This window comes from Mauremys reevesii, linkage group 5, assembly GCF_016161935.1.
Source record: "Mauremys reevesii isolate NIE-2019 linkage group 5, ASM1616193v1, whole genome shotgun sequence".
NCBI classification, from domain to species: domain Eukaryota; kingdom Metazoa; phylum Chordata; order Testudines; family Geoemydidae; genus Mauremys; species Mauremys reevesii.
Window position 1 is genome coordinate 110750928 of NC_052627.1, and position 26294 is coordinate 110777221.

Consider the following 26294-nt stretch of genomic DNA (forward strand, 5'->3'; position numbering starts at 1 on the left):
ATATTGAGCTTGTTTTTAAGGCTACGTTTGGACTATGAGCTACTGGATATGATTTTCCTGCTCATGTACACATACTCATGCAAGCGCTGATTGAGTTAGAGTGAGTATAAAAGCTGTGTAATTGTGATAGTATGGGTAGTGGCAACCAAGGCGTGGCTAAGCTATGTCCCGCCACTAGTTTCAGGCGGGTTTGTACTTAGCACAGCTCAGCAGTGCCTCCACTGCTGATATCGCAGCTATTTATAGTCCCACTAGCTAGATGAGAGCTGGTGCAAGTATTCATTTACTAGCTGAGGAATTACACCTCTAGCCTGTAGTGTGATCATAGCCTAAGATGGGTGACAGAGCAAAGTCTAGCCCTGGACAAGATTATATAAATTACAGGTGAAGAATAAAGTTGGGATTTTAAAAAGCGCGCAGCACTGGAATAATTCTGCTTCCATTTAAGTCAAAGGTAAAACTCTTATCTACTTCAGTGTAGCAGAGCTAGGTCAACCCCAAGCACCTTTGAAAATCCCTCCCTGTAAATGTACTCAATACTTTATAAGCCAAAATCCGTAAGGTTCAATACTCTTATTTAAATTATACTGAAAAACAAGAGCTGAACTACAATAAGATTGTAACCATAGAACTAAAACAAGTATGCGTTCTATTCTGTTGTTATTCTGTAATAGTAGTCTTTTCTGCCTCAGGCTTGTCTCCCAAACCATTGTTTTAAGAGATCCGCTAATTCCTTTTTTTGACTTTCCTTGAGAAAGCACAATTATTGCAGAAGATTTACTGTTTGTTTTGATTTATTGATTTATATATTTGGTTTTAATAAAATAATAGGTGCCTGTCTAAAGCTGTAGGTGCCCCTGCCACAGAATACAGGAATCAAACAAAGCAAAATGATATAGTGTGATATTAGGTGCTGATGATATCCTACAGCCTACAAGAGGAGATCTCAAAGGAAGTAGAATTGGGCCTAAGAGTTCATTTGCAACAACTTTTGCAGAACTTGCATCAGAAACAAGCATCATGGTATGTAGTCAAAATGGAGGGTTTGTTGCCAGTGGGAAAACTCCCATTGATTTCTTGGAGTGGACCTATTGTTTTAAGATGAGATATCTTCAAAACTGCCTAAGGGGTTTGGATATCTAATTCCCATTAAATTGGGTGCCAAATCCCTAAATCATCTAAAAATCTGAGCCCTAAACTTCACTGGTAATAGCCTCTTAGACTGACTGTAACATTTCTCCTTGCTATTATTGGCACTATTAGAGGTCAACATTTACCAATAGTTATCATACTGTGGTGTCTGACATATAGCAATTCAACTTTGATTAGAATATGGGCTATATGCGGTATCTCAGATACCAGTTCAGTGACAGTAGTTGACTGTTGGCTGTGTATGGGTGACAACTGTAGTTTAGACATTTTCCATTTGGCATTTCCATTTTCACCCTGGTCCTCATCCAGTGCCTACCGAAGGTAATGAGAATGCAACCATTAATTTCAGCAAGCACTGGATCACGCACTTTGTTATTGCACACACAAGTCAATATGACAACAGATTGTTGATCTTTTTATTTGCCCTACATGCCGTGGAAGGTGCTTTGCACTGTTCTGGGAATAAAAACAGAAGGAGGTGAATAGAACTATCTGTCAAATATTTTATTTTAAATAATCATGACACTCATTGAATAAATTTTGTGACTAATACATTTGTGAATTATTCCACCAGCACTAAGTTGGTGAATAATGGAAAAAATGAATAATTTATCTGAAAGCTATCATAAGAATCATACAGTAAATTATTCAGTAAATATGATTCAACCATCTCTGAAGTAGTTTTTAGTTAACTGATGCGCCCTCTGCTGGAGGAATAGCAACCTCTATAGGAGCAGATGAAAAATACTTGAGTCATGAATTAAGGATTACTAACTTTAAAATTCTTTGTGTACAGAACTGTTTATTTTTAAATATTGATACTTAAAATCATGGAGACATTTCTCATCAGATTACAACAGTTTCAACAGAGGCCAAATTTCACATCTAAATACTTAGCAATATCCCCTGAAGTTATAAAATCAAAAAACTTTTCTAGTTTAAAAACTTTGAGCCAGATTTTCAGGAATTCTCAGAAGCAGAAGCTCCCCTTGAGAACAACTGCATTTGAAGTTAATCACATGCTTAAATGTTTTGTTGAAGCATTTGCTGGAGCCTGAGCAGGGTAGCGATGGACACAGTAAAACCTTAACTGCACTTACAGAGCTACTGAATCCTAGTATTTGATGACTGGACAGAGAGAGACATCAGTCCTGTGTGTTTGTGTAGCACCTAGTACTGCTAGGTCTTGATCCAGATCAGAGCCTTTGTGTGCTACTGCAGTACAAATCATACATACAAATAATACTGCTATTTCATGTCACTACTTTGCAGGCAGGAGAGGCCCTAGCTGTTTTGCTGGACAGGCTGGAAAACATTTTTGGTCCCACCGCCCCTTCCCCTTCTCCATGAACAGCTGAGCCAAAATAATAATTAATAAAAGCCAGGCAATTAGAAGCAGAGTCATAGAGGGGATGGTGCCTCCTGGAAGTTGGCATCCAAGGCGATTGTCCTCCTTGCCTCACCGAGAAGCGGCCCTGTTTGCAGGCCGCTGATTCTTCTTGCTCAGTAGGTAATATTCATCATGTTTCACTAGTCCTACAATGTCTAACCACCACTCCACCAGATCTTTGTAGCTTTTCAACCAATCAGACCATACCACAGTCTCTCTCACGGCTATCTAAAAAATGCTGATTGGAAAAAAGTTTCCAGGTTCACTATGTGCCTGATCCAAAGCCTGTTCAAGTCATTGAGAGTCTTTCCCACTGACTTCAGTGAGCCTTCATTCAGGCCCCATCTGAGGAACTTATTCCAGAAAAAGAAAATTGGGCCTGTTTCTGAACTCACGCGCAGTTCGAGAACAATTCCACTGAAGTCAATGACATTAAACTAGAGTGAAACTAATGTAAATGAGAGAAACAATGAGGTCCAATTTGTGGAAGAGCAAAGCAGAAAAGTTATAATTGGCTACTGGAATTGGCAGAGAGCAGCCAATTAAGTCCATTTAAAATTTCTTCACCTAAAAACCCTTGTATGTTAATAAAATTGCATTGTGCTGCTAGTACCTCTGCTATTAGCAGTCTATAGATTACAGCTTTTATTGTGCAAGAATGGATGGCATCCCTTAGGAAAAATATGGAGACCAGGAAACATTCATTGTTGGATACACTAAAATTCAGAGTGGAAATCATGAATTAATTTACTTAGTTCACATGTAGGCCATTCATTCTAGTGGGAAAATGAGGAAAGAATCATAAGGAAATGTTTGTAGAATATTAATGATACATCCAGAATCTTGAAAAGTGATGTGGGATCCATTATATACTAAAGAGGGAGTGATTACCTAAATCATTTCACTACATTTACACCAAGATTTGAGAAATATACTAGTATAATGCCAGCTTGGTGTGTATACACACACACACACACACACACATAAACATAGTAAAAATGGTGTTACAGGAACTTTTTTTCAAAAATAAAATAGCGGGCAAATGCTTTAGTGGCGAAAAAGCTTTGGGTATATTACTAATAACAGTATTCTTAACAATATTAAGATGCAGGAAGCCAGACATTGCTGAGCAGCCCACCTGTAAAATCTGTTTTATCAGCTTCCCCAGCCCTGCAGCGCTGGGAGGGTGGGTGGCATGGCCCCAGCCTGAGCCAGGGCCACCGCACAGGGGGACTGGAGCCGCACAAAGCAGGAAGCAGGAGGGGAGGGATCTGGGAGCAGAAAGTGGGCAGGGCCACACCTGACTGTTAGGGGAGGCACAGCCTTCCCCAGCCTATGATACCTGCCGCCCATGGGAATAAGTGTGTGTAAATACACAATCTTTATCCCCTTTTTAAAATAATATGGCCCTGGAATCTTTGAAGGCCTCCAAGATTGGAAGAGATCCACCATCATTTTGAATATTAGTTTGTGTAATAGTAGCACTTAGAGGCACTTGCTGAGATCGAGAGGCCACTGTTCTAGGCACTATACAAACAGGTAGTAAGAGGCAGTCCTCGCTACAAAGAGTATGAAAATGGAAATACCATCTGCTGCATTTTATGGATGGGAAGATGAAGCATGGAGACAGCAAATCCATCACAGAATATTGGGAAATGAATCCAGATCTGCTGAGTCACAGCCTAGTGCCATAACCCCAAGACCACCCTACTATTCAAGAGAAGAGACGGTGTAGTGGAAGCAGGGTAATGAAAATTCATGTATATAGGATACTATATTGCTTTTGTTCTTCATAGCAAAAGATACATACTACTTAAACCTTTGTCCCAAACTCAAACCAAATGTTTGGGTTAGAAAAGGTTCTTCGCACCTGTGAGCTATCAGCGAAAAGTTTCTGAAACCTCTCAAGAAAGCCTTTTTCTGCAGTTCTGCAGACCCCCAGAATTTAGAGAGTTCAGATAAACTTCAGAAAAAGCATTTGTTACAAGAGTGCTCTGTGTCTGGTAGCACTGCCTATTATTAAGGTTGCCTGACTCATCCCATAAGCCTCAGTTTTTCAATTGCTTATAACTTTGCCAAAATTTAACCATAAGGGCTGAAACTTTCCAGGCCAAGAGTCTTCCTCAGGCTGAATTTTTGTGAAAATTTCTACCAAATGGTTCAGCTGTTTCGTGCCTTTTTTCAGTGCAGACACCATGCCACAACAAGCACGGAGCCCGCTCAGCTCAACACAGCAGTCATGAACATTGTAAACACCTCGCGCATTATCGTGCAGTTTATGCAGAACCAGAACCTGAAAAACCAGGGGAGGAGGAGGCGATGGCAGCATGGTGACAAGAGTGGTGAGGACATGGACACAGAATTCTCTCAATGCGCGGGCTCCGGTGCTTTGGAGATCATGGTGTTAATGGGGCAGGGTCATGCCGTGCAACGCCGATTGTGGGCCTGGGAAACAAGCACAAAGTGGTGGGACCACATAGTGTTGCATGTGTGGGATGATTCCCAGTGGCTGCTAAACTTTCGTACACGTAAGAACACTTTCATGGAACTTTGTGACTTGCTTTCCTCTGCCCTGAAGCTCCAGAATACCAAGATGATAGCAGCCCTCACAGTTGAGAAGCGAGTGGCGATAGTCCTGTGGAAGCTTGCAACACCAGACAGCTACTGGTCAGTCGGGAATCAGTTTGGAGTGGGCAAATCTACTGTGGGCGCTGCTGCGATGCAAGTAGCAAAAGCAATCACTGAGCTGCTGCTACCAAAGGTAGTGACTCTGGGAAATGTGCAGATCATAGTAGATGGCTTTGCTGCAATGGGATTCCCTAACTGTGGTGGGGGGATAGATGGAACCCATATCCCTATCTTGGCACCAGAGCAGGGCAGCCAGTACATAAACCGCAAGGGGTACTTTTCATTGGTGCTGCAAGCACTGGTGGATCACAAGGGATGTCTCACCAACATCAATGTGGGATGGCCGGGAAGAGTGCATGATGCTCGCGTCTTCAGGAATACTAGTCTGTTTAAACGGCTGCAGCAAGGGATTTACTTCCCAGACCAGAAAATAACTGTTGGGGATGTTGACATGCCTGTAGTTATCCTCAGGGACCCAGCCTACCCCTTAATGCCATGGCTCATGAAGCCATACACAGGCATCCTGGACAGTTGTCGGGAGCTGTTCAGCTATAGGCTGAGCAAGTGCAGAATGGTGGTAGAATGTGCATTTGGATGTTTAAAGGGTTACTGGCGCACTTTACTGACTCTCTCAGACCTCAGTGAAACCAATATTCCCATTGTTATTGCTGCTTGCTGTGTGCTCCACAATCTCTGTGAGAGTAAGGGGGAGACGTTTATGGCAGGGTGGGAGGTTGAGGCAAATTGCCTGGCCACTGATTACGCGCAGCCAGACACAAGGATTATTAGAAGAGCACACCAGGAAGCGCTGCGCATCAGAGAAGCTTTGAAAACCAGTTTCATGACTGGCCAGGCTACGGTGTGACAATTCTGTTTGTTTCTCCTTGATGAAAACCCACCCCCTTGGTTGACTCATTCCCTGTAAGCCACCCATCCTCCCCCCTTCGATCACAGCTTTCTTGCAAAGAAAATAAAGTCACTATCATTTAAAAACCATGTATTCTTTATTAATTGATTATAAAAATAGGGAGATAACTGACAAGGTAGCCCAGGTGGGTTGTGTCAGGAATGGTGGAGGGAAGGAAAAGGCCACTTCAAAACTTGTTGAATGCCAGACTTCTGTTGCTTGGGCTGTCCACTGGGATGGAGTGGTTGGGTCCCCGGAGCCCTCCCCCGTCGCGTTCTTAGGCGTCTTGGTGACGAGGCTATGGAACTTGGGGAGGGGGAGGGCAGTTAAACAGGGGCTGTAGTGGCACTCTGTGATCCTGCTGCCATTCCTGAAGCTCCACCAGATGCAAGAGCATGTCAGTTTGATCCCGCAGTAACCCCAGCGTTGCATCCTGCCTCCTCTGATCTTCCTGCCATCACCTCTCATCTCAATCGTCCCTCCTGTCCTCATGGTCATTGGCCGCTTTCCTGTACTGTGATACTGTGTCCTTCCACTCATTCAGATGAGCTCTTTCATTGCAGGTTGACTGCATGATCTCAGAGAACATTTCATCGCATGTGCATTTTTTTTTGCCGCTTTATCTGAGATAGCCTTCAGGATGGAGGAGGGAGGCTTGAAAAATTTGCAGCTGCAGGAGGGAAAAAAGGGAGAGAAGTATTTAAAAAGATACATTTTACAGAACAATGGGTATATTCTTTCACGGTGAACAACACTATTCACATTACATAGCACATGTGATTTTGGTACAAGGTCACATTTTGCATCTTTTATATTGAGTGCCTGCGGCTTTAGTGTTAGAGATCACAGACGCAGGGCCGAGAAACAGAATTTGGCTTGCAGGCGGTCATGGTAAGCCATAGTCTTTCAGCTTCTGCAACCTTCATAAAAGCAGCACCCTCCTTTCCCATACAAACAAGCAAAGCCCGTTGAGTGCTGTGGTTTCCATGTTAACATGCAGCAGCAGAAACCAAAGTACTCCCCCCCCCCATCCAATTCTCTGGGATGATCGCTTTACCCCTCCCCCCCCCCCCCACATGGCTGGTTCTCCCCAGAAACCTTCTGCAAAGACTGTACCTCCAGGAGAGCTTCATGGAGATGTCCAGAGGATTTCCGCTCCATCCCCAGACATGTTAACAGACTTTTCCAGAAGCTGTACTGGTCATGAATGCATCCCAAGTCCTCAGGGCAAATTAATCATTAAAAAATGCTTGCTTTTAAACCATGTATTATATATACAAAGGTACACTCACCAGAGGTCCCTTCTATGGCTTCATGGTCCGGGATACCACCTTAGGAGGGTTGGAAGTCTATTTCAGTCACGGTGAGAAAAAGATCCTGGTTGTTGGGGAGAACGGTGTGCTGTGTGCTCTCGTCAAGGTCGTCCTCCTCCTCCTCCTCATCTTCCCCATCCACAAAATCCTCAAGCATGGCTGAGAGTACCCCCTCCTCGGAATCCACGGTCAGGGGTGGGGTAATAGTGGCGGCCCCCCCTAGAATTGCATGGAGCTCAGCGTAGAAGCGGCATGTCTGCTGCTCTGCCCCGGAGCGTCTGTTTGATTCTTTGGTTTTCTGGTATGCTTGTCTGAGCTCCTTAACTTTCACGCGGTACTGTACTGAGTTCCTGTTGTGGCCTCTCTCCATCATGCCCTTGGAGATTTTTTCAAATGTTTTGACATTTCGTCTTTTGGAACGTAGTTCTGATAGCATGAAATCGTCTCCCCATACAGCGTTCAGATCCAGTACCTCCCGTGCAGTCCATGCTGGAGCTCTTTTTTGATTCTCGGACGGCATGGTTACCTGAGCTGATGAGCTCTGCATGGTCACCTGTACTGATGAGCTCGACTGGCCAAACAGGAAATGAGATTCAAAAATTCGCGGGGCTTTTCCTGTACACCTGGGCAGTTCATCTGAGTTGAAAGTGCTGTCCAGAGCAGTCACAATGGTGCACTGTGGGATAACTCCTGGAGGCCAATACCGTGGAATTGTGTCCACACTAACCCTAATTTGAACCGGCGATATTGATTTCAGCACTAATCCCCTCGTCAGAGAGAAGTACAGAAATCGATTTTAAGAGCCCTTTATGTCATAGTAAATGGCTTTGTTATGTGGACGGGTGCAGGGTTAATTTGATTTAACACTGCTAAATTTGACATAAACTCGTAGTGTAGACCAAGCCTTTGCCACAGAGTTGCTCTGTCATGCTGGGCAAGTCACTGAAAGTAAACTTTTCACAGTTGGCCACTAATTGTGTATTTCTGGGTGCCCTGCCTGAGACCCCTGGAGTTTGATTTGCTGATCTCTCGCAGTTGTATCTGAAGTCTTGGGAGCTGCACTTTGAACAAATAAATTGCTATATAATCCTAACTACTCTGAAAAATTGGTTCGTAGGTGTCTCAAATTGGGCACCAAAATTACTTGATACTTTTGACCTTAATCTCTGTGCCTCAGTTCCCCACCTATAAAGTGGGGATAATACTACCCCATCATTTCACAGGGGAGTTATGAAAACAAATGAATGTTTGCGAAGCACTCTGTTACTATAGTGATGAGGGCCATAGAAAAGCCCATGCAGATATTAAGAATTCTGTCTTCAGAGCAGGGTTTGAATAGCATGCGGTAAATAAGGCCTGGGCCAAAAATTGAGCAATGAGAAGAAAACAAAATATTGAATGACTGCTCGTTAAGTAAGCACTGTTCATCCTGTTCACTGAATGAGGCTGGGACCCTGTGGCAAAATAGTATGTGTTTGTGTGATACACACAAAGGGGCTGAATTAAATTTGCACAAGCTACAGCAACTCTGAGAACAAAGTGGCTACTTTCTTGAGACAGGCAGATGTCTTAGATGTGCAAAGATGCAGAAAACAAAAACTTCAAGCTACATAAACCGCAAGCACGTACCAAGCCCCCAGGTCCAAACACTATCAATCTGGGGGTTGATGTGGATTCAGATCTATCAACCTTGCACCTGACTCCTTTCAAGTAATGGTTCAATCCAAATCCACAGATCCAAACATCCCTAAAACTTTGAAGATGTTTGTATTGTAATCTGAACTTTGTAGGTCAGGCCCATCTCTGACTTCAGATCTTACAGTCCTTCCTCAAAGCTCACCTTTTCTGTAATGTCCACAATTAGTGAGATAATGATAAATAATTAAACTGGTCCTTCTCTGTCACTCTTTTAGACTAAGTTCTTGGGGCAAGGGTTGTCTTTTTCTTTGTTTTGGACAGAGACGAGCACACTTGACCCAAATAAATAACATAAATATTATACTAGTCTATGCAGCAGGCACTTTCTATACAATCTGCACATGAAGTAATCTGTAAATATAAGAAGGAAAACATAAGGACAAACGGACATATGTTGTTTTATTTTAGCCTTTTTGGTGCTCTTTTGACATCACGCACTGATTTTTATGCATTGTTCATGCTGCCATTTACTGAATAAACATCTAAAGCATTTTTAGTTCAAGGATAAACTATATCAATTTCTCTCCCTTCTCCTGTGAGGCTGTTTATATTAAGAGGCCATAAGACTCAGTTAATCTTCGCAATGGAACTGTTATACTGGTAATAAAATGGGGAATGAGGATGCCACAAACAGCATAGCTATACGGGGAGTCTGGAGATGCAAAACAATTTCAGAGAAGTGTAGCCATTAGCAAAAATAACAGATTGCCTATGGCAGCTAACCAGATACATGCACAAAATCTTTGCTAGAGCTTTCAGGATCTTTGATAGAATTAACACAAAGAACGTCCAGCTCTGTGTTAAAACCTTGTTGCATACTTTACTTTAAAGGAAATGCAAACAAGCTAAAACTCCCCGGAGGAGGGGATTGGGGGGGCATATTCACATCTCAAGCAACACAAAAGGTGCAGGCACCACCAATCCCCAGTAGGCATAAGCATCTATGATAGTGCAGAGCCAGTGTAGGTAGCTGCTACGCCTCCTTCCCCACAATACCTGTTACAGAATGCATGTCATGGGGCGAGAGAAAGGAATGAGGAGGGGTTGGGAGGAGGAGATCCAAAGTGCATTGTGCTCTGCCTATCCCAAGGTGGCATATGGGCCTGTGGGGGACCATAAGCAACTGGCAAAAGTTACAGCAGACTCCAGGCTTCTTTAATCTGCACCATGGTTACATTTGAGTCAATGGCTGCAGCTGACACATCCCTGTCTTAAATAGTTATAACAGACAATATATACAGATAATCTTTAGACTACAGTTTGAAAGTGTGTTCTGTATAGAGTTGGTGTTTGCAGTAAGCACCTTAACATGCCTGTTTTTAAAAAATATAATTAGAAACAAATATTCAAACTTCCAAGGTGCACCACAAATTAAGAAATTCAACTGTTCACAGTAATTCTAAAAACCACATTTACCCTGTATCAAGGCTGAGTGCTGCATATGACATTACTTGTGCCAAATAATTTCCTTCCAAAGACTGCTCTGAAGTTTTCTTTTTTCCTTCACTTATTTGTACATGTATCATAGGATATTTCTAACAATACTTGGAACTTGTCTCTGAGGCCCTCAACGGACTTCAAAACCATTGAGAGACTCCATGGGGTAGGATAGTATTTTGCTAATTTTACTGGTTGGCTATGTAAGACCTTGATCTAGCAAAGCCTCTATTTACATGGGACTACTCAGGCACTCAATGATGCACATGCCTTCCTAGTTTGGGGCCGCAGAGCGGCTAAAGTGATGCCAATCATAGAGCAGCCAGTGACACTCACGTGTTTGAGTTTTGCTAGCACAGATACTCATGTAAAACACATTTTAAGATTGAGTGCTCAAATAGTCACTAACAATGAAGATCAGATGGTCTATTTGATTGTAATATTGAGCTGCAATAGTCCTGTGGTACTGCTTGAGCCAAACCAGGCAAAACTGTGCAGAGCTTTTGTGGCAGATGAGCATCCATTAGGATGGAACCACCAAACATTCTCTGAGTTATAAAGACATGTTTTAAAAGCTCCCTGCTCCAAATATAACAGTTTAGTGCATTAATCCAGTGTGACTAAAGCCTATGAGGCTTATCACCAAAAAATATGCCTTGGCTGGAGCTTTTGCACAGTGTCAAAATGGGAGAAGGAATGTTTTAAAGTGACAACTTATAAAACCCACAATGCAAGGGTATTGGAGTGTTTTTAAACCTGTGTCTATGGGAGAGAATAGACTGCCAATTCAGACTCAATCAGAAAGTCTCTTCTCAATAAAAGGCCTCAAAGCTTTGATGATAACTTCCTTTGTGTATTACATTGCAACTTTTTCTGGGAATAAGCTTCAAAGTGGGAGGCCTGTTTTCTGGATATACTAAAATTTAAAGCAAGTAAGAGCAAGGGAATGGAGAGGAGAAAGAGGTAATGGAGACCTTGAGTATAGGTTTATTTGAATGTAATTTTGTGGGTTTTTTTTTAAAATTCAGCCCCAGGTTGTGAAAGATGGTTATATGGTATAGGCAAACCAAAAATATTCCATGTTTAATTGCTTTATTTTAAATATGGAGATTACCTATCTCATAGAGCTGGAAGGGTCATTGAGTCTAGTCCCCTACCTTTACTAGCAGGACCAAGTACTGTCCTGGACAGGTCCTCCCCCCATCCCTAAATTGCCCCCTCAAGGATTGAACTCACAACTTTGGGTTTAGCAGGCCAATGCTTAAACCACTGAGCTATCCCTCCCTTGCCCTTTTTGAGGCAATTCTCATTGGTGTGAGGTGTATACTGCAAAAGAATTGGTCACAATCACTTGTTTAAACTTTTAAATGATTTTTCACCCTGATGAATCAAGTTTCAGGTTCAAAGATATGCATCATCCAATCAGGAACATAAATGATATCATGTGACCTATGTATCCAATAAAAACAGTTTGCATTTCAACCATTAGATATCTGAAGTACAACAAGGTAATAGTATACCTTCTAAGAGCAAAATGGAGGCTGATATTTAAATATGTTAATATAAATATTTTATGAAATACTTGCAAGCAATGAACAAATGAATAGAATTTGAGATTTGTTTGCAAACAGAAAAGAGGACCAAATTCTATGAACAAATTAGAAAATAATTCTCCCCTTAGTTCCAATTCCATAATTTATACTTTTGAAACATCTTTTGATAAGAAATCTTTCTCCAGGTAATCTAACCACTTAACATTATAGATGGGTTTTTCAAAAACACTTAGTGTTGGCCTAACTCTTCTCCCATTGAAGTTAATGGTAAAAACTCACATTGACCTCAATGGGAGCAGAGTTTGCCAATCCCGAGTGCTTTTGAAATCCCCACCCTATCATTTTTAATATGATAAAAAATAGACTATGCCAAAACAGTTGTGTGTTCTTTAAAGTGGTGTCTCCTTCTTTAACGTATTCTGGATTTCTCCTCTTGTATATGTGCCATTTTCTGATCCTTGGGCCAAATATTGCCCTTGGTTTTGCACAAATTACCCTCATTGCGATGCAGTTGAGAATTCATTATCAATGATGGTATGGGGCACACAGCCAACAGAAAGAATTGGTTCAGTATATTTGTGCCTTTTTCTTTAAAAGTCAAACTCAAGTAGCTGAACACAAGCTATTGGGCTCAATACAGACAAGGATAACTGGCTGATATTCCATAACCTGTGTTATACAGGAGGTGAGACTAGATGAGCTCATGGTCCCTTCAGGCCCTAAAATCTGTGAATTTATTCACTGTATCAAACTCTGTTTCTGTTTTCTTTACTGTTTAGAATATCCTCCCAATTCTTGTGCATAGTTATTTCTTTAAGCTTCTTTATTCTTCTCTGACCATTTTCTTAAGTATTTTTTTTTCAAATTTGGTCTGTTTATACCTCTAGCTCACTCTTTTCTCTCTTTCTTTTCTTTCAGTGCCTTGCCTTCATTTTCATTTCAGCCATTTTATCCTATGCTTATTTGGTTGACTACTCTACTTAGTTCCTTTGCTTTGTTTGTTTTGGGCTTATTCTTTTTTTACTCAGGCTATATTTTTTTCCTTTGGAGTGTATTCCCTCCTTCCCAATTATCTCTTTTTTTCATGTTGTTTTTCTTTACTCTTGCTTTTCCCTTGGTTCCATTGCTAGTACATTTGTTTTTCAGTTTGTGCAGATTCTTTAGGCTATAACTTCTATCAGCTGCCAGTACTGAGAGGAACAGTATACAATGAACTAGTCCTCAGGGACCACTGGTTCAATGCACTGAATGCACAGAAGGTTTATGCAGACCTATTCACACAGCACAGTTTGATTGCAGTGTGATCAGCACTGGAAGGGAGTTTTTTTCGCAATAAAGATGCAGATAGTCAGCAGTGGATAAGAGAAAGTTTGAATGGCATGAGACAATACTTTCTAAAAAATGGAGCTCCATCTTGAGCACAGTAACTAAGAACCGAATCCTACTCCTTTTGAACTCAAGGGGAGCTAGATTGGGCCCCCAGAGAGGGACTTACACATCAGAGCAAACTAGAAAAAAAATTAAAGAAATTAACTCAGCTGATTTTTTCCCAGTGTTCTTATAATATAGTTTTATATCTATATAGAGACTAGACTTAAAATTATAGCATAGGGACCCATACCACCGAAACTCAAAAAATTGGCCATGTAAATATTTAGCAGGACAGATCAATGGATACAAAGTTATGTTTTATCTGTATTTTAACCAGGCCCAGATTAACCAATGTGCGCTCAGTGCTCTTGACAGGGCCCCGATCTCAGGGGGGTCATCGACCAGTGGAAAATAAACTAACAAAACTGAGTGGTGCTGTGACCCTATGCATCAAGTCGCAATGTCATGCTCCCAAATTTGGTCTGGCTGCCGCTCCATCATCATGGTCAAATCTGAGCAGCATGGGACTGTATGAGTGTGAGGTGGATGATGGGAGAGAGTGGTGCCAGAAAGCCAGGGCCTGGAAAAGCCACCCTAGCTTAGGATGGGCTTCTCCTGGGATGGACACTGGTGAGTGGCCAGTAAGGTCCTGGGGATCTGGGTGGGGATAGTGGGTTAGAGGATGAGTGGGGAGTGTTGGGGGACTGGGTAGAGACGGTTTGAGGGTGAGTGGGGGGATATTGGGGACATTGAGGGGAATGAGTTGGGGTAGTTGAGAGGCATATTAGGGGGGTGAGGGGCATGGGGGATGTTGGGGTTACTTATTCCCATAATACAAGAACTAGGAGTCACCAAATGAAATTAATAGGCAGCAGGTTTAAAACAAATAAAAGGAAGTTCTTCTTTTGTGAAGGCCAGGACTATAACAATGTTTAAAAGGGGACTGGATAAATTCATGGTGGCTAAGTCCATAAATGGCTATTAGCCAGGATGGGTAAGAATGGTGTCCCTAGCCTCTGTTCGTCAGAGGATGGAGATGGATGGCAGGAGAGAGATCACTTGATCATTGCCTGTTAGGTTCACTCCCTCAGGGGCACCTGGCATTGGCCACTGTCGGTAGACAGATACTGGGCTAGATGGGCCTTTGGTCTGACCCGGTACGGCCTTTCTTATGTTCTTATGTTCTTATGGGGTGAGTGGGGGTTGTTGGAGGCAGTGAGAGGAATGTGGGATATGGGGGCAAAAAAGGGAATATGGGGAATGTTGGGGGCAGTGAGGAGAAAATGGGAATGTTGGGGGGAGTGAGGGGAATGAGGGATGTGGAGAGCGAGTGCGGAATGTTGGGGGCAGAGAGGGGAATGGAGGATGTGGGGGGCAAGTGGGGGATGTTGGGGACAGTGAGGGTGAGCAGGGGCTGTGGATGGCTGTGACTGATGGGACTGAGGTGTTGGAGCTGCCCTAAGTAGGACGTATGTCAGGGCTGCTGGGATGTGTGTGGAGCCTGTCAGAATAAGTTGAGGTGGCGGGGCTGGTGGCCAGTTGTTGTGGTATATGTGGGGTGAGAGAGGCTTTGTGGGGTAAGGTATGTGTGGGGCAGGAGTGATTTAAGGAAGGTGGTGGTGGGGAGATATTTCCATAGTGCTCCAGGCCTCAACATTCTTTAATCTTGGCCTGATTTTAACAAGGGTCAGTCTGACTGCCCGGGTTCTCCCAGGGAAGATAGAAGTCAGAGAGAGAGGAGACTATTTATTTCAATTGCAAAGGTTCCAATTAGGATGGGTGTCAAATTGTAATAGCCACTGTGCTAACACATGAGAAGATATGGTCTCTGCCTTAAAGAGCTTACAAAGAGCTAAAGCTCCCATGGAGGAAAGTAGGAAGGTGCTAGGCACCCCCTTATTTCCCTGTGCCCCCTTCCTGCATCTCAAGTATCAGCACGGAGGGTGGAGGCAGCTGCTGCAGAGCCGTTACTCCCCCTCTGTGTGGGGGCAAAGAATGCACCAGCCGATGCAGCTGCACAAGCTTTCCAAGGGATGTAAACTGAGTCAGGTATAGGTTTTTTCCCCTATGGAAAACAGAGAACCTGGAAGGCAGATTGTGATTCTTCGCCTCCCACTCTGCTTCTTGGTCTGTTCCTAGAGCAGCATAGCATGCTTCCTCAAACCTGGGGCTAGTGGCAAAACCATAATGTAGCCCAAACTAATATGAAACAAGATTCACCACTGAGTGTATCAACAGGAGGAAAGAAAGAGGAGGATAATGGTGATAAGGTCACGTCATTACAAAGAGTGGAAGGATGGCTAGTGGTTAAGGCACTAGTACTGGACTTCAGAGAACTGGGTTTAATTTTATGTTCTACAACAGTCTTTGTGACCTTAGGCAAGTCACTTAGTCTCTCTGTGCCTCAGTTTTCCATCTGTAAACTAAGGATGGCACTTCCCTACCTCACAGGGGTGCTGTGAGGATAAACACATTAAAGATTGTAAGGCACTTGTGATAATGGGAGCCATATAACTGCCTTAAATAAAATGTTACACAATATATGGCCAGCTCAGTAGTTCTAAATCACATGGATATTGTTTGTTATTTATACATAAATAATATAGGCTGTCCCCAACTAATCCTTACGCTAGCTATCATTGTTTGGCTGATATCGCACAGGTGCAACAGCAAAGGTGGCTTGCTGAAGAGGCATTTGAAAGTTTGGGGAAAAGTTGTGGCCTTGCAGATTTCTTTCAGAGAAGGAATTCCGTGCATAAAGGGAAGCAGAGAGGCTTCAGGCATTAGTTGAGGAAGATTGCAAATGGGCGTACAAGGATGGCATTGTTAGTGGAGTGGATGGGGTGATGCAATAGGAGACAAGAGTAGATAAGTATGGAGCGGGGCAGAGTTATGAAGGGCATTGAAGGTGAAGACAAGAAGATTGAACTTGATGTGCTAGAGAGAGAGAGGTGCCAGTGGAGGGATTTATGGGGAGAGGGAGGTCAAAGTGACAGGCTAAGAAGATAATCTTGGCAGCTGTGTTTTGAATGGAGTGGAGGAGGGTGAGGTAGGAGTCAGGGAAGCCAGAGAGGAAGAAGTTCAAGTAATAGAGATGGGAGATAAGGCTCTGTGCAAGAATTTCATCTAGTCAATTGCCCTGCCAATGACCTCTTTTTCTGATCCCACAGGAAAGACATAGTCCTGGGTTTATAAGAGAATATGAAGTCTTTATGCCATCACAAATAGAGCATTGTGACTTCATTGTGAATTTGGCAATAGCAAATGAGAGAAGGTGGGTTGTGAGGAAACAAACACGTCTTTAAATGCAAATTCCTTGGCATAGTTGGAAGCAGAGTAAGAAACATGGAACACATGAAGGGTAAATGTAAACAGAATATGAACATTGTAAACAGAAACCTAAACCTGAGGTGGCCCTATTTCGGATCAGCCTGTTAAAATGGCAGTAAGCCAAATATATATATCTATATATCAATTAAAATATTCCTGATGAAAATATGTCCATGTATTTCATGCCCTTTCATAATCGTTATAAGCAATCAACAAATGAGATTTCACATATTTTCAAGATATTCGCATTACTTTTTGGCTAGAGCACCTGAGCCATTTCCTGTAGCTCTTTCAGCATAAGACATTTCACCCCCTCATGTAATATCAAAACTATATCTAATGGTATTTGGATTTATTTATCATATGTGTTGTATTTCAATCTGACAGAGACAGGGGTGTGAATTAAATGTATGTTTTAAATAGACCCAATGGTCAAATATATTGGGCTACACTACTAAGTTCAAAATTAAATTACAATTTAAAATATTACAAAGGATTTACTGGCCACTTGTTCATATGTATCTACTGCAGAATGTTGTTTACTGGCTGGGTGGTAATCAGGGTGATAATTTTACACATTTTTGGCAATGTCCCAATAGTAGACATTTTTTATCAAATGTTAGGCAAAGAGCCTAGTATCATAAGCTACCAGGCAGTCAGAACTATATTTGCTACATCATTTGTCTTCAGTGCCTGTGACTCTGCAGTATTCTAAAAAATGAATTGTGGTTGCCTCTGGTGGTGCAAAGAGATTGATCTTTGTAAAGTTGGAAAGCTCTTGTGTCCCACTTCCAAAGACTGATCTGTTGACATGACAGAAATTGCTTCCTATGAGCATCTTATTTATAAGATTAAGGAGAAAAGTGAAAAATGTCATGTGCTATGGGAAGAATTTATCTCCTGCTTAAAGAGCACAGAGATGTGCAGGTGAGTGGTATGAGATCCCTGCGAAAGTGTTGCAAAGGTAATGTATTATTGCAATCAAGGAGTTTTTCCGCCTTGTATAAAGGTTGTTTGCCCATAGTTTCTTATTCTTATGCTTCTTTGCATGATTGTTTTAAAATCAGTGCAGGGATTTGAAATGAAAACACCTTGTGATAGGATTGGCCTCCATAGCACCCCTTGCAGTCTAGTGTGGCACTACTCATCCTGCCTTAAGATCTCCACCGGTGAGCCACCATCTCTCACAGAGTCTGATGTTGTAGAGCCTTGATCCTCCAGCTAAGACCCTTTCCAGTTCCACACTTTCCAGAAAGTCCCCAAATAAGGACAAACAAGGAACTCAAGAGGGTCCTCCAGTAAGTCTTTGGCAGGACTCTGCTCTTCACTTCAGGACCTGATTTCAAGCAAATGGTCACCTAGTCAGTCTCTCTGGACCTGGACTCCCTGTCCTCAGGGAGGCTTGCACAGAGGCCTGCTCTCCTTCCCAATGAGCCCCCAAGTGACCTAAGTCATCTTCTTTTAACTCCCCTCTCCATTCTTGACACCTACTACAGGTGTAATCATTAACCCCCTCCTAGCCATAGTGGGGTTTGTAGAGCCTATCACCTCTAAATATAACTAGTAATGTGTTATACATGGCAACAAAGTCTTCCTTTCAGATGCATGCCTTAGTTGACTCTTCCATTATTTATTACCTCACAATGAACTGCAACACATGCCCTGATGCCCATGAGATGCCTTTATTATTATCTCCCCTTTTAAAGCTTCCGCCGGGCTTTCTCCGCTGTTTACAGATTGTGCAAAGGGCTTCCAAGGGGGGATAAATAATGGAGACTCATGGCTATAAAGACATGTTGGAGTTCTGAGTTCACTGTGAAGTAATAGTGGCAGAGCCTACTGAGGTACACATTTGAAAGGACCACTTTGGTACCACGTGTGACAATATTGACGGTTTCTTCCTTGAGTCTCATCTCTGCTCCATGTTTCCATCGTTGTGTCTTAAACGGGTAGGTTTGTTGTGGTGACTCCAACAGAATCAAACTCATCCCTACCTCCACCCTTGAATAAATAGCACTGGGAGGTGTGTATGAGAGTCATTCACAACACTGCTCCTTGCCTTTCTTTGCCTGTATTTGTTATTTGTCAGTATCTGCTGAATAATCTGGATGAAAAATTTTCATGCTATTATAGATTGTTTGCTTCCGCTTTATTATCATTACTCCTGTTGTGTGATTTGGCCACCTAAGTCAAATGATACTGATTCTGCTTTCTGAAATAACTAACATTTTAACGAGGAGAACAACAAATAGAAAATAATACTGTGAATTTTCAAATGAAGAATCATTTCTGCTAAAATTCATCAGACTTTCAAGATCTGCAAATATTTTCCAGATACCTGGAGAGGATCTGAACATTTACATAAAATTAATTGTCTCCCTGCAGCTAACTGTTCAAGATCCACTACTGTCTGTGAGGTCCAATGAGGATTCTACTCACTGCAAAGCTTATCACTCACTGTAGGACTTTGCTCCCAGCAAGAATGAAGCCACTTCTTGATACTAAACAGCTAAGAAAATATTATTTTCAATATGTTAACATTTGAAGTGGAGAACTCTGAAGCCACTTGGACTAAAGGCCTTTGTTTATGGAGAGGAGTAGAGGCCTTTGCATGAAGCTACCAGTGGAGTGGATGTAAGTGGGAACATTTGTTTGCCACTGCCAGTGAAATTGAACAGGCTTGATGGGGATTTTGGTGGCACTTACCGGATGGGTGGAGGTCTGGAGGAGATCAGGGGCTTTTACAGTTATCTCTGGAGCAGGGAGTAGATGAATAAAGGAGCCAAGATATTTGTTTGCAGTTGCTAAGAGAGAAGAGGGCATCAGAAGTCCTTGTGTGAGTCTGAGTCAAAACCCAGAGGAAGGTGAACTTGAGCATTCTTTTTGGGAAAAGGTAAACTACAGAGGGTGCAATGTTTGTGTTTGTACTTGTCGGGGACTAGTTTTTTGATGGAACAGGTTATTATAGGTAACAATGGGGATGTTGGTGGAAGTGTTACTGAAAAGTAAAGTTGGCACAACACTACCCTTCCCCATAAAACTGGGTCAAACTTATGCTGAAAGGTTAAGAAGAAAGTGCTTTTGATCCAGTCAAGTAGGACAAGTAGGGTATTAAAAGAGTGGCCCAGCAGTGGGTCCTTGAGAGGTGAAATTGATTTGTTTTGAAAATTTATTTTCCCTGGAGAAGTGGCAGGATTTTGCAGAACAGAAGTTAGATGAAAATTGAATGTTTCGAGGGATGTGGATGGAAACTACCATGCTATGAAAAACAAGGGCTCTGTTATTTGTTTGTTGTGCAAAGCAACAGTTGCAGTGCCCAGACAATAGAACGTGAAGTGACCCCATGCTATGAAACACAGCCAGTTCATGAAGTGTCAAGCTGAACACTGCAAATAGAAAATTGCTTCTGTTGCTCATGGATTCCTTTTCTTAGTCTGGCCAACACAAACTGTTCAAAAAGGCCAATGATTGCACTGCAATTTCCACACAGATCAGTTATGAAATTGCTTCTTTGACAGCAGAAAACACTGATATCCTTCATCTTTGTGGATTGTGAAACAATGTATGTTTGTTGCAAATAAAAACGTATGCCTTGAATCAATTCAGAAGTGTAAATGTTTAGTTTTAGATGACTGATTACCCAACGAAGAGTGAAAGATTCATGTGATGATATTGCAATGAAGGAGGTAGTAAAGAGAGAAATGCAGATTGCGTAGCCACAGCTCAAATGTTTATTTTTCTTGTGGAATAATGGGATCTTAAATGAGCTTACAGGTTGCTTCAAATTCAAGGCCTTTCAAGGATCTGCATCTGCTTGAACATGTGGAATCTCTGGGTGTGTATTTGTCTAAACTCACTGGCTTCTCACAGATTGCTTTCCTAAAATAGAACAAAGTTTGGGATCACTTCTTATCACCGTCTAAGTTATCATGAAAGAAAATTATTTTGATATCGCTCTATCATACCTAGGCCAAATCTTTGTGGTAAAGATGTATGGCAAGTCTCAATGATGTTGCATCACTACAATGATCTTTGGTAGATCATGTGGTTTAAATCAGCTCTGATTTAAGACTTCCCTTAAGGAAATGGAAGCTGATTACAAAACACCACTCTAAGATTTGATGGCTCTGAAGAGAGAAGGTCTGTTGCCCTCTGGAAGGGATCATGCCATTTTTAATTGAGAACAAATGATATGTTGCTTAGCTTGAGGATTGTAAGTGCCTCTGGCAAGCAATTGGGCCATTCTATCACATCTAAATGACTCTGATCTCTAAGTGACTTGAATCTCCAACATCAAGACAATAATCAGGTAGTGTCAGAATTTGTTTGCAGGGTATTAGTCTCCCACACAAATCTGAAACTTTTTCATGGAGAGCTCCAGTGGAACTGTCTTTCTCATTTTCAGTCTTGCCAATGAATGCTTAAGAAATAAATGTGAGAGCTGTCACTATGCTGAATGGGTCAATAAGCTTCAAGATTAATTTGTGCAACTGTTTAGGGATTTTAAATAGACAAAAGAATGTACACATTGTTTAACAATCTGGTGTCAGATAAATGTGGAAAAGCAGGATCAGCTGCAAGAAAGAACTATCTGACTTGCAGCTATTGCTGTGCAGAGGATGGAAGTTCTATTTCACAAAAGATTTTGAGATTTAGTTTCGTTACAAATCAGAATAAAAACAGAAAATTGCAAAATTCTCCATGAAGGAAAATTCTGCAAAATTTTTCATTTTGGGGTGATCAAAACATTTCATTTTGATTTTTTTAACTTTGCATTGGATCTCCCACACTCATCCTGAGTGACTTCAGCTTCTATGTTGATGATCTATCAGCCCTTAGCTGCACATTTCCTCACCTCACATCTTCATTTGACCTGCATTTCTGGTTTAACTTCCACTTATCAAAAGGGCTATTCATAGAAGTGACCTCAGGAGGGTCATCTATTCCAACCCCCTGCTCAAAGCAGGGCCAATCCCCAGACAGATTTTTGCCCTAGCTCCCTAAATGGCCCCCTTAAGTATTGAATTCACAACCCTGGGTTTAGCAGGCCAATGCTCAAACCACTGAGCTATCCCTCCCCTCGCTTGAATTAGTTTTCATCAACCATTGCTTTCTCACTAATCTCTGTGTTGCTGAGTTCCCCGTCTCTGAATATCACCTGGTCTTTTTCACTTCACCCATCAGCCCCCACATATTCCCTGTCACTTGGGCCTTCTGTGACTTCTAGTCCATGAGCTTTGATGATTTCTTGTCTGCTCTTGGCCCTCTCTTCCCCTTTTTTTCCATTGATGACTCTCAGATCTAGCTCTTTAATTACTCCAGACCTGTCTCCTGCTCTTCAAACCAAAATCTTGGTCCATCTCTGACATTTCCTCATGGATGTCTCGCTGCCAGCTCAAGCTCAATATGGCTAAAGCTGAGCTCGGCATCTTTCCCCCTAGCTCTCCCCTACACCTCCTTTCTCAAACATTGCAGACAGCACCCCCATCATGCTTTCTCAAGGGCCTCACATTCAGGCTATACATAAAACTTGCAGATTCTTTCTGCATAACGTTTTTAAGTTATGGGCTTCCTATCCATTTATACAGCTAAAACTCTAGTCCAGGCTCTCATCTCTGTGTGCAGTTACTGCAATATCTTTTTCTCTAACCTTGACAAATGCAGTCTTCCCTGATCTCATCTATTCAGAATGCTGCTGCAAAGATCATTCTCCCAGCGTGTCACTTAGGGCTTGTCTACGCTGGCACTTTATAGCGCTGCAACTTTATCACTCAGAGGTGTGAAACTCCCCTACCCCGAGCGCTGCAAGTTTCAGCACTGTAAAGTGCCAGTGTAGACAGTGCACCAGTGCCAATGTAGACAGCTGGTAGCTACACCCCTCCTAAAGGCTATGCCGCTTTAACGTTGCCAGTGAAGACGTGCCCTTAGACAGTGTCAGCCCTCTCTTTGTATTCCTTCACCAGCTCCCCATGCCTATCGTATCAAACAGAAGCTGCACGCCTTCACTTTCAAAGCCCTTCATGACCTATCCCCTCTACCTATCATATCTCATTCACTACTAAAAAGTTGACTTCCACCTCCAATTGGAAGGCCAGCCTCCATCTCCCCACTGATTACATTTTCAGACAGGCACCTTTGTGCTTTCTTCCATGCTGCCCCTTACACTCGGAAGGAGCTTCCTGTAAACATCCACAAAGCTAATTCTCCTTAAAACTCCTTTGCCATGATGCCTACAAAAAAACTTGACAACTGTTAGACCACTGGTGTGGTGAGACCACAGCCTATCAGACTGACCAATATTATCTCATTGCTTCCTTGTACTCAACCATCCGTCTGTCTGCATCTATCTGTTGTCTTTTATCCTATACTTAGATTGTAAGCTCTCTGGGGCAGGGACTGTTTTTCTTTTCTGCATTTGTACAGTGCCTAGCACAATGGGGTCCTAGTGGGGTTCCTGGGCACTACGCTATTATTATGTTAAAAAATAAAAATACATAAATGCAGCATAGCCCTCAGATGTCTAAATTGTTCAGTGCTACAGAGCTCAGTGCTCCACCTTACTAAATTATACTTTTGGATGGATTCTGATCTCAGTTACAGACTATAACTCCGGGGTCATTCCTCTGATTTCAGCGGGTCTACTCCAGATTTTCCCTTGTGTACAGAATCTGACCTTTTCTCAGCCACAGAGATAAAGCCATTTTCTTTCTTGCTTTTGTTGATATTCTACTTGTTGTTCAAGGTGCTTTGCAGATTTAGAAATGCACATCTTGTATTTCTGCAACTAGGAAACGTTAACTTGGTTAAGAGATACTGCAGAAGAGGGGAAAAGCCACAGTAAATATTATCTTTGGGACTACTTGCTAAGTCATATTCCTTGTTGAGCAAGGGCTAGAACCTGGCCCTTAATGATGTTTTTTCAATCTCCTGATTTAAATATATTTTACTGTAAAATTAGCCAGGAAGCAAATCAATATTCAGTAAACAGGTTGTGTAAGGGCCAGATTTTCAAAAGTGTCTAGCTCCCATTTGACACTTACATGACAAGGACAGATTTTCCAAAAATGACACAGAATCCAGCAGTTTGCATTTTTCTGAAACTAATTTTATTCTATCTGTAGGTAATCTGGAATAGTTTAATATGTTGTTATATATGATGGACATTGTGGGTCACATCCTCAGCTGGTGACTTCACTATTGCTACTTCAGTTCAGGATCTGGTCCTGATCTTGATGATTCTATAAGCTAAGATACATGTATCTATAAGCTAAGATTCTATAAACTAAGATACATAAAGCTGGCTAGATCGTCGGGTTCAACGGGTAGTGATCAATGGCTCCATGTCTAGTCGGCAGCCGGTTTCAAGCAGAGTGCCCCAAGGGTCGGTCCTGGGGCCAGTTTTGTTCAATATCTTCATTAATGATCTGGAGGATGGCGTGGACTACACTCTCAGCAAGTTTGCAGATTACACTAAACTGGGAGTAGTGGTAGATACGCAGGAGGGTAGGAATAGGATACAAACGGACCTAGACAAATTAGAGGATGGGGCCAAAAGAAACCTGATCAGGTTCAACAAGGACAAGTGCAGAGTCCTGCACTTAGGACGGAAGAATCCCATTCACTGTTACAGACTAGGGATCAAATGGCTAGGAAGCAGTTCTGAAGCAAAGGTGCTAGGGGTTACAATGGACGAGAAGCTGGATATGAGTCAACAGTGTGCCCTTGTTGCCAAGAACGCTAATGGCATTTTGGGCTGTATAAGTAGGGGTATTGCCAGCAGACCGAGGGACGCGATCATTCCCCTCTATTCAACATTGGTGGGGCCTCATCTGGAGTACTGTGTTCAGTTTTGGGCCCCACACTACAAGAAGGATGTGAAAAAAATGGAAAGAGTCCAGTGGAGGGCAACAAAAATGACATGGGGGCTGGAGCACATGACTTATGAGGAGAGGCTGAGGGAACTGGAATTGTTTAGTCTGCAGAAGAGAAGAATGAGGGGGGATTTGATAGCTGCTTTCAACTACCTGAAAGGGGGTTCCAAAGAGGATGGATCTAGACTGTTCTCAGTGGTATCTGATGACAGAACAAGGAGTAATGGTCTCAAGTTGCAGAGGGGGAGGTTTAGGTTGGATATTAGGAAAAACTTTTTCACTAGGAGGGTGGTGAAGCACTGAAATGGGTTACCTAGGGAGGTGGTGGAATCTCCTTCCTTAGAGGTTTTTAAGGTCAGGCTTGACAAAGCCCTGGCTGGGATGGTTTAGTTGGGAATTGGTCCTGTTTTGAGCAGGGGGTTGGACTAGATGACCTCCTGAGGCCCCTTCCAAACCTGATATTCTATGATCCTATGACATATTACCATAGTATCTGAATGCTTCACAGTATTTTTAATGTGCTTATCCTCATAATACCCCTGTGAGATTAGAAAATACTATTCATTCCATTTGACAGATGGGGAGTGAGGCACATAAATGCTAAACTACAGATTTGTAAAGGCAATGAGCCATTGCTCTACTCGTTGCAAGGTCTAGGTGATTTAGGAGCAAAAATCTCATTTTCAGCAGTGATTTAGTAGTCTAGGGACTAGATTTTCAAAGGTATTTAGGTGCCTACAGAAGTAGGCACCTTTAGGCACGTAGTAGAATTTAGGCACATAGTAGAATTTTCAAAAGCATGCCTAAAACCCATTGAAATCAATAGGTACTAATGCCTGAAATCTGGTCCTTAGACCTCTAAATCTCACTGTAAATCAATGGGATTTAGGCTAAGTGCCTAAATCCATGTTGAAAATGAGATTTATGTTCCTAAGTCGCTTAGTCAGTGTGCAACAATGCCTAAATACCTTTAAAAATCTTGGTGAAGTGCTCTGCCCAGGATCATGCAGGAAGCCTGTGATACTTGAACTCAGGTCTCCTAACGTGGACCTAAGCACTGGACCATCCTATACTGTGAAAACAGGTTAATCAAAGGGTGAAATCTGAGCTGGTAATTTCATTACACCTTAGACTGATGGTTTATTTTAGTATGTATTTGTTCTGTAAGTATTGCTATTATTTACTCCTTTGCAATTATTTTTCTTGGGTGGAGTTCATAAATTAATAGATTCTATCTTCTAGCCATTGGATCATGTTATACTTTTCTCTGCTAGACTGAAGAGCCCATTATATTTGGTTTTCTAAGGGATACTTGCCTGTAATAATCAGGTCACCCTTTAACTTTTGTGTTTGTTAGAGATGAGAGATTCACTATAATGGTTTTTCTTTTTTCTTTTAATCATTCTCAGCGGCTCTTCTTTGAACCCTCTTCAAGTTATCAACATCCTTTTTGAACTGTGGACACAAGAACTGGACACAGTATTTCAGCAGCAGTCACACCAGTTCCAAATACAGAGGTAAAATAACCTATCTACTATCTACTTGAGATTCCCCTGTTGATGCACTTAGGACTAATCTAGTACTTAAATTGTACCAGAGCAGAGCCACAGCAGGAAATCACCATTAAATAATTGGTCAGTAAAG

General features: G+C 42.1%; 1 long non-coding RNA gene across 2 annotated transcripts; it reads left to right on the top strand.

The window, feature by feature from the left end:
• The first annotated feature begins 945 nt into the window (after nucleotides 1–945).
• LOC120405718 lies at nucleotides 946–20376 on the top strand. Of its 2 annotated transcripts, none has more exons than XR_005598799.1 (2): nucleotides 946–1023; nucleotides 19165–20376. It is a non-coding gene; the product is annotated as an uncharacterized LOC120405718 (long non-coding RNA). The 2 variants fall into 2 exon arrangements; XR_005598798.1 differs by lacking the exon at nucleotides 946–1023 and adding an exon at nucleotides 16638–16723.
• The last annotated feature ends 5918 nt before the right edge of the window (nucleotides 20377–26294 follow it).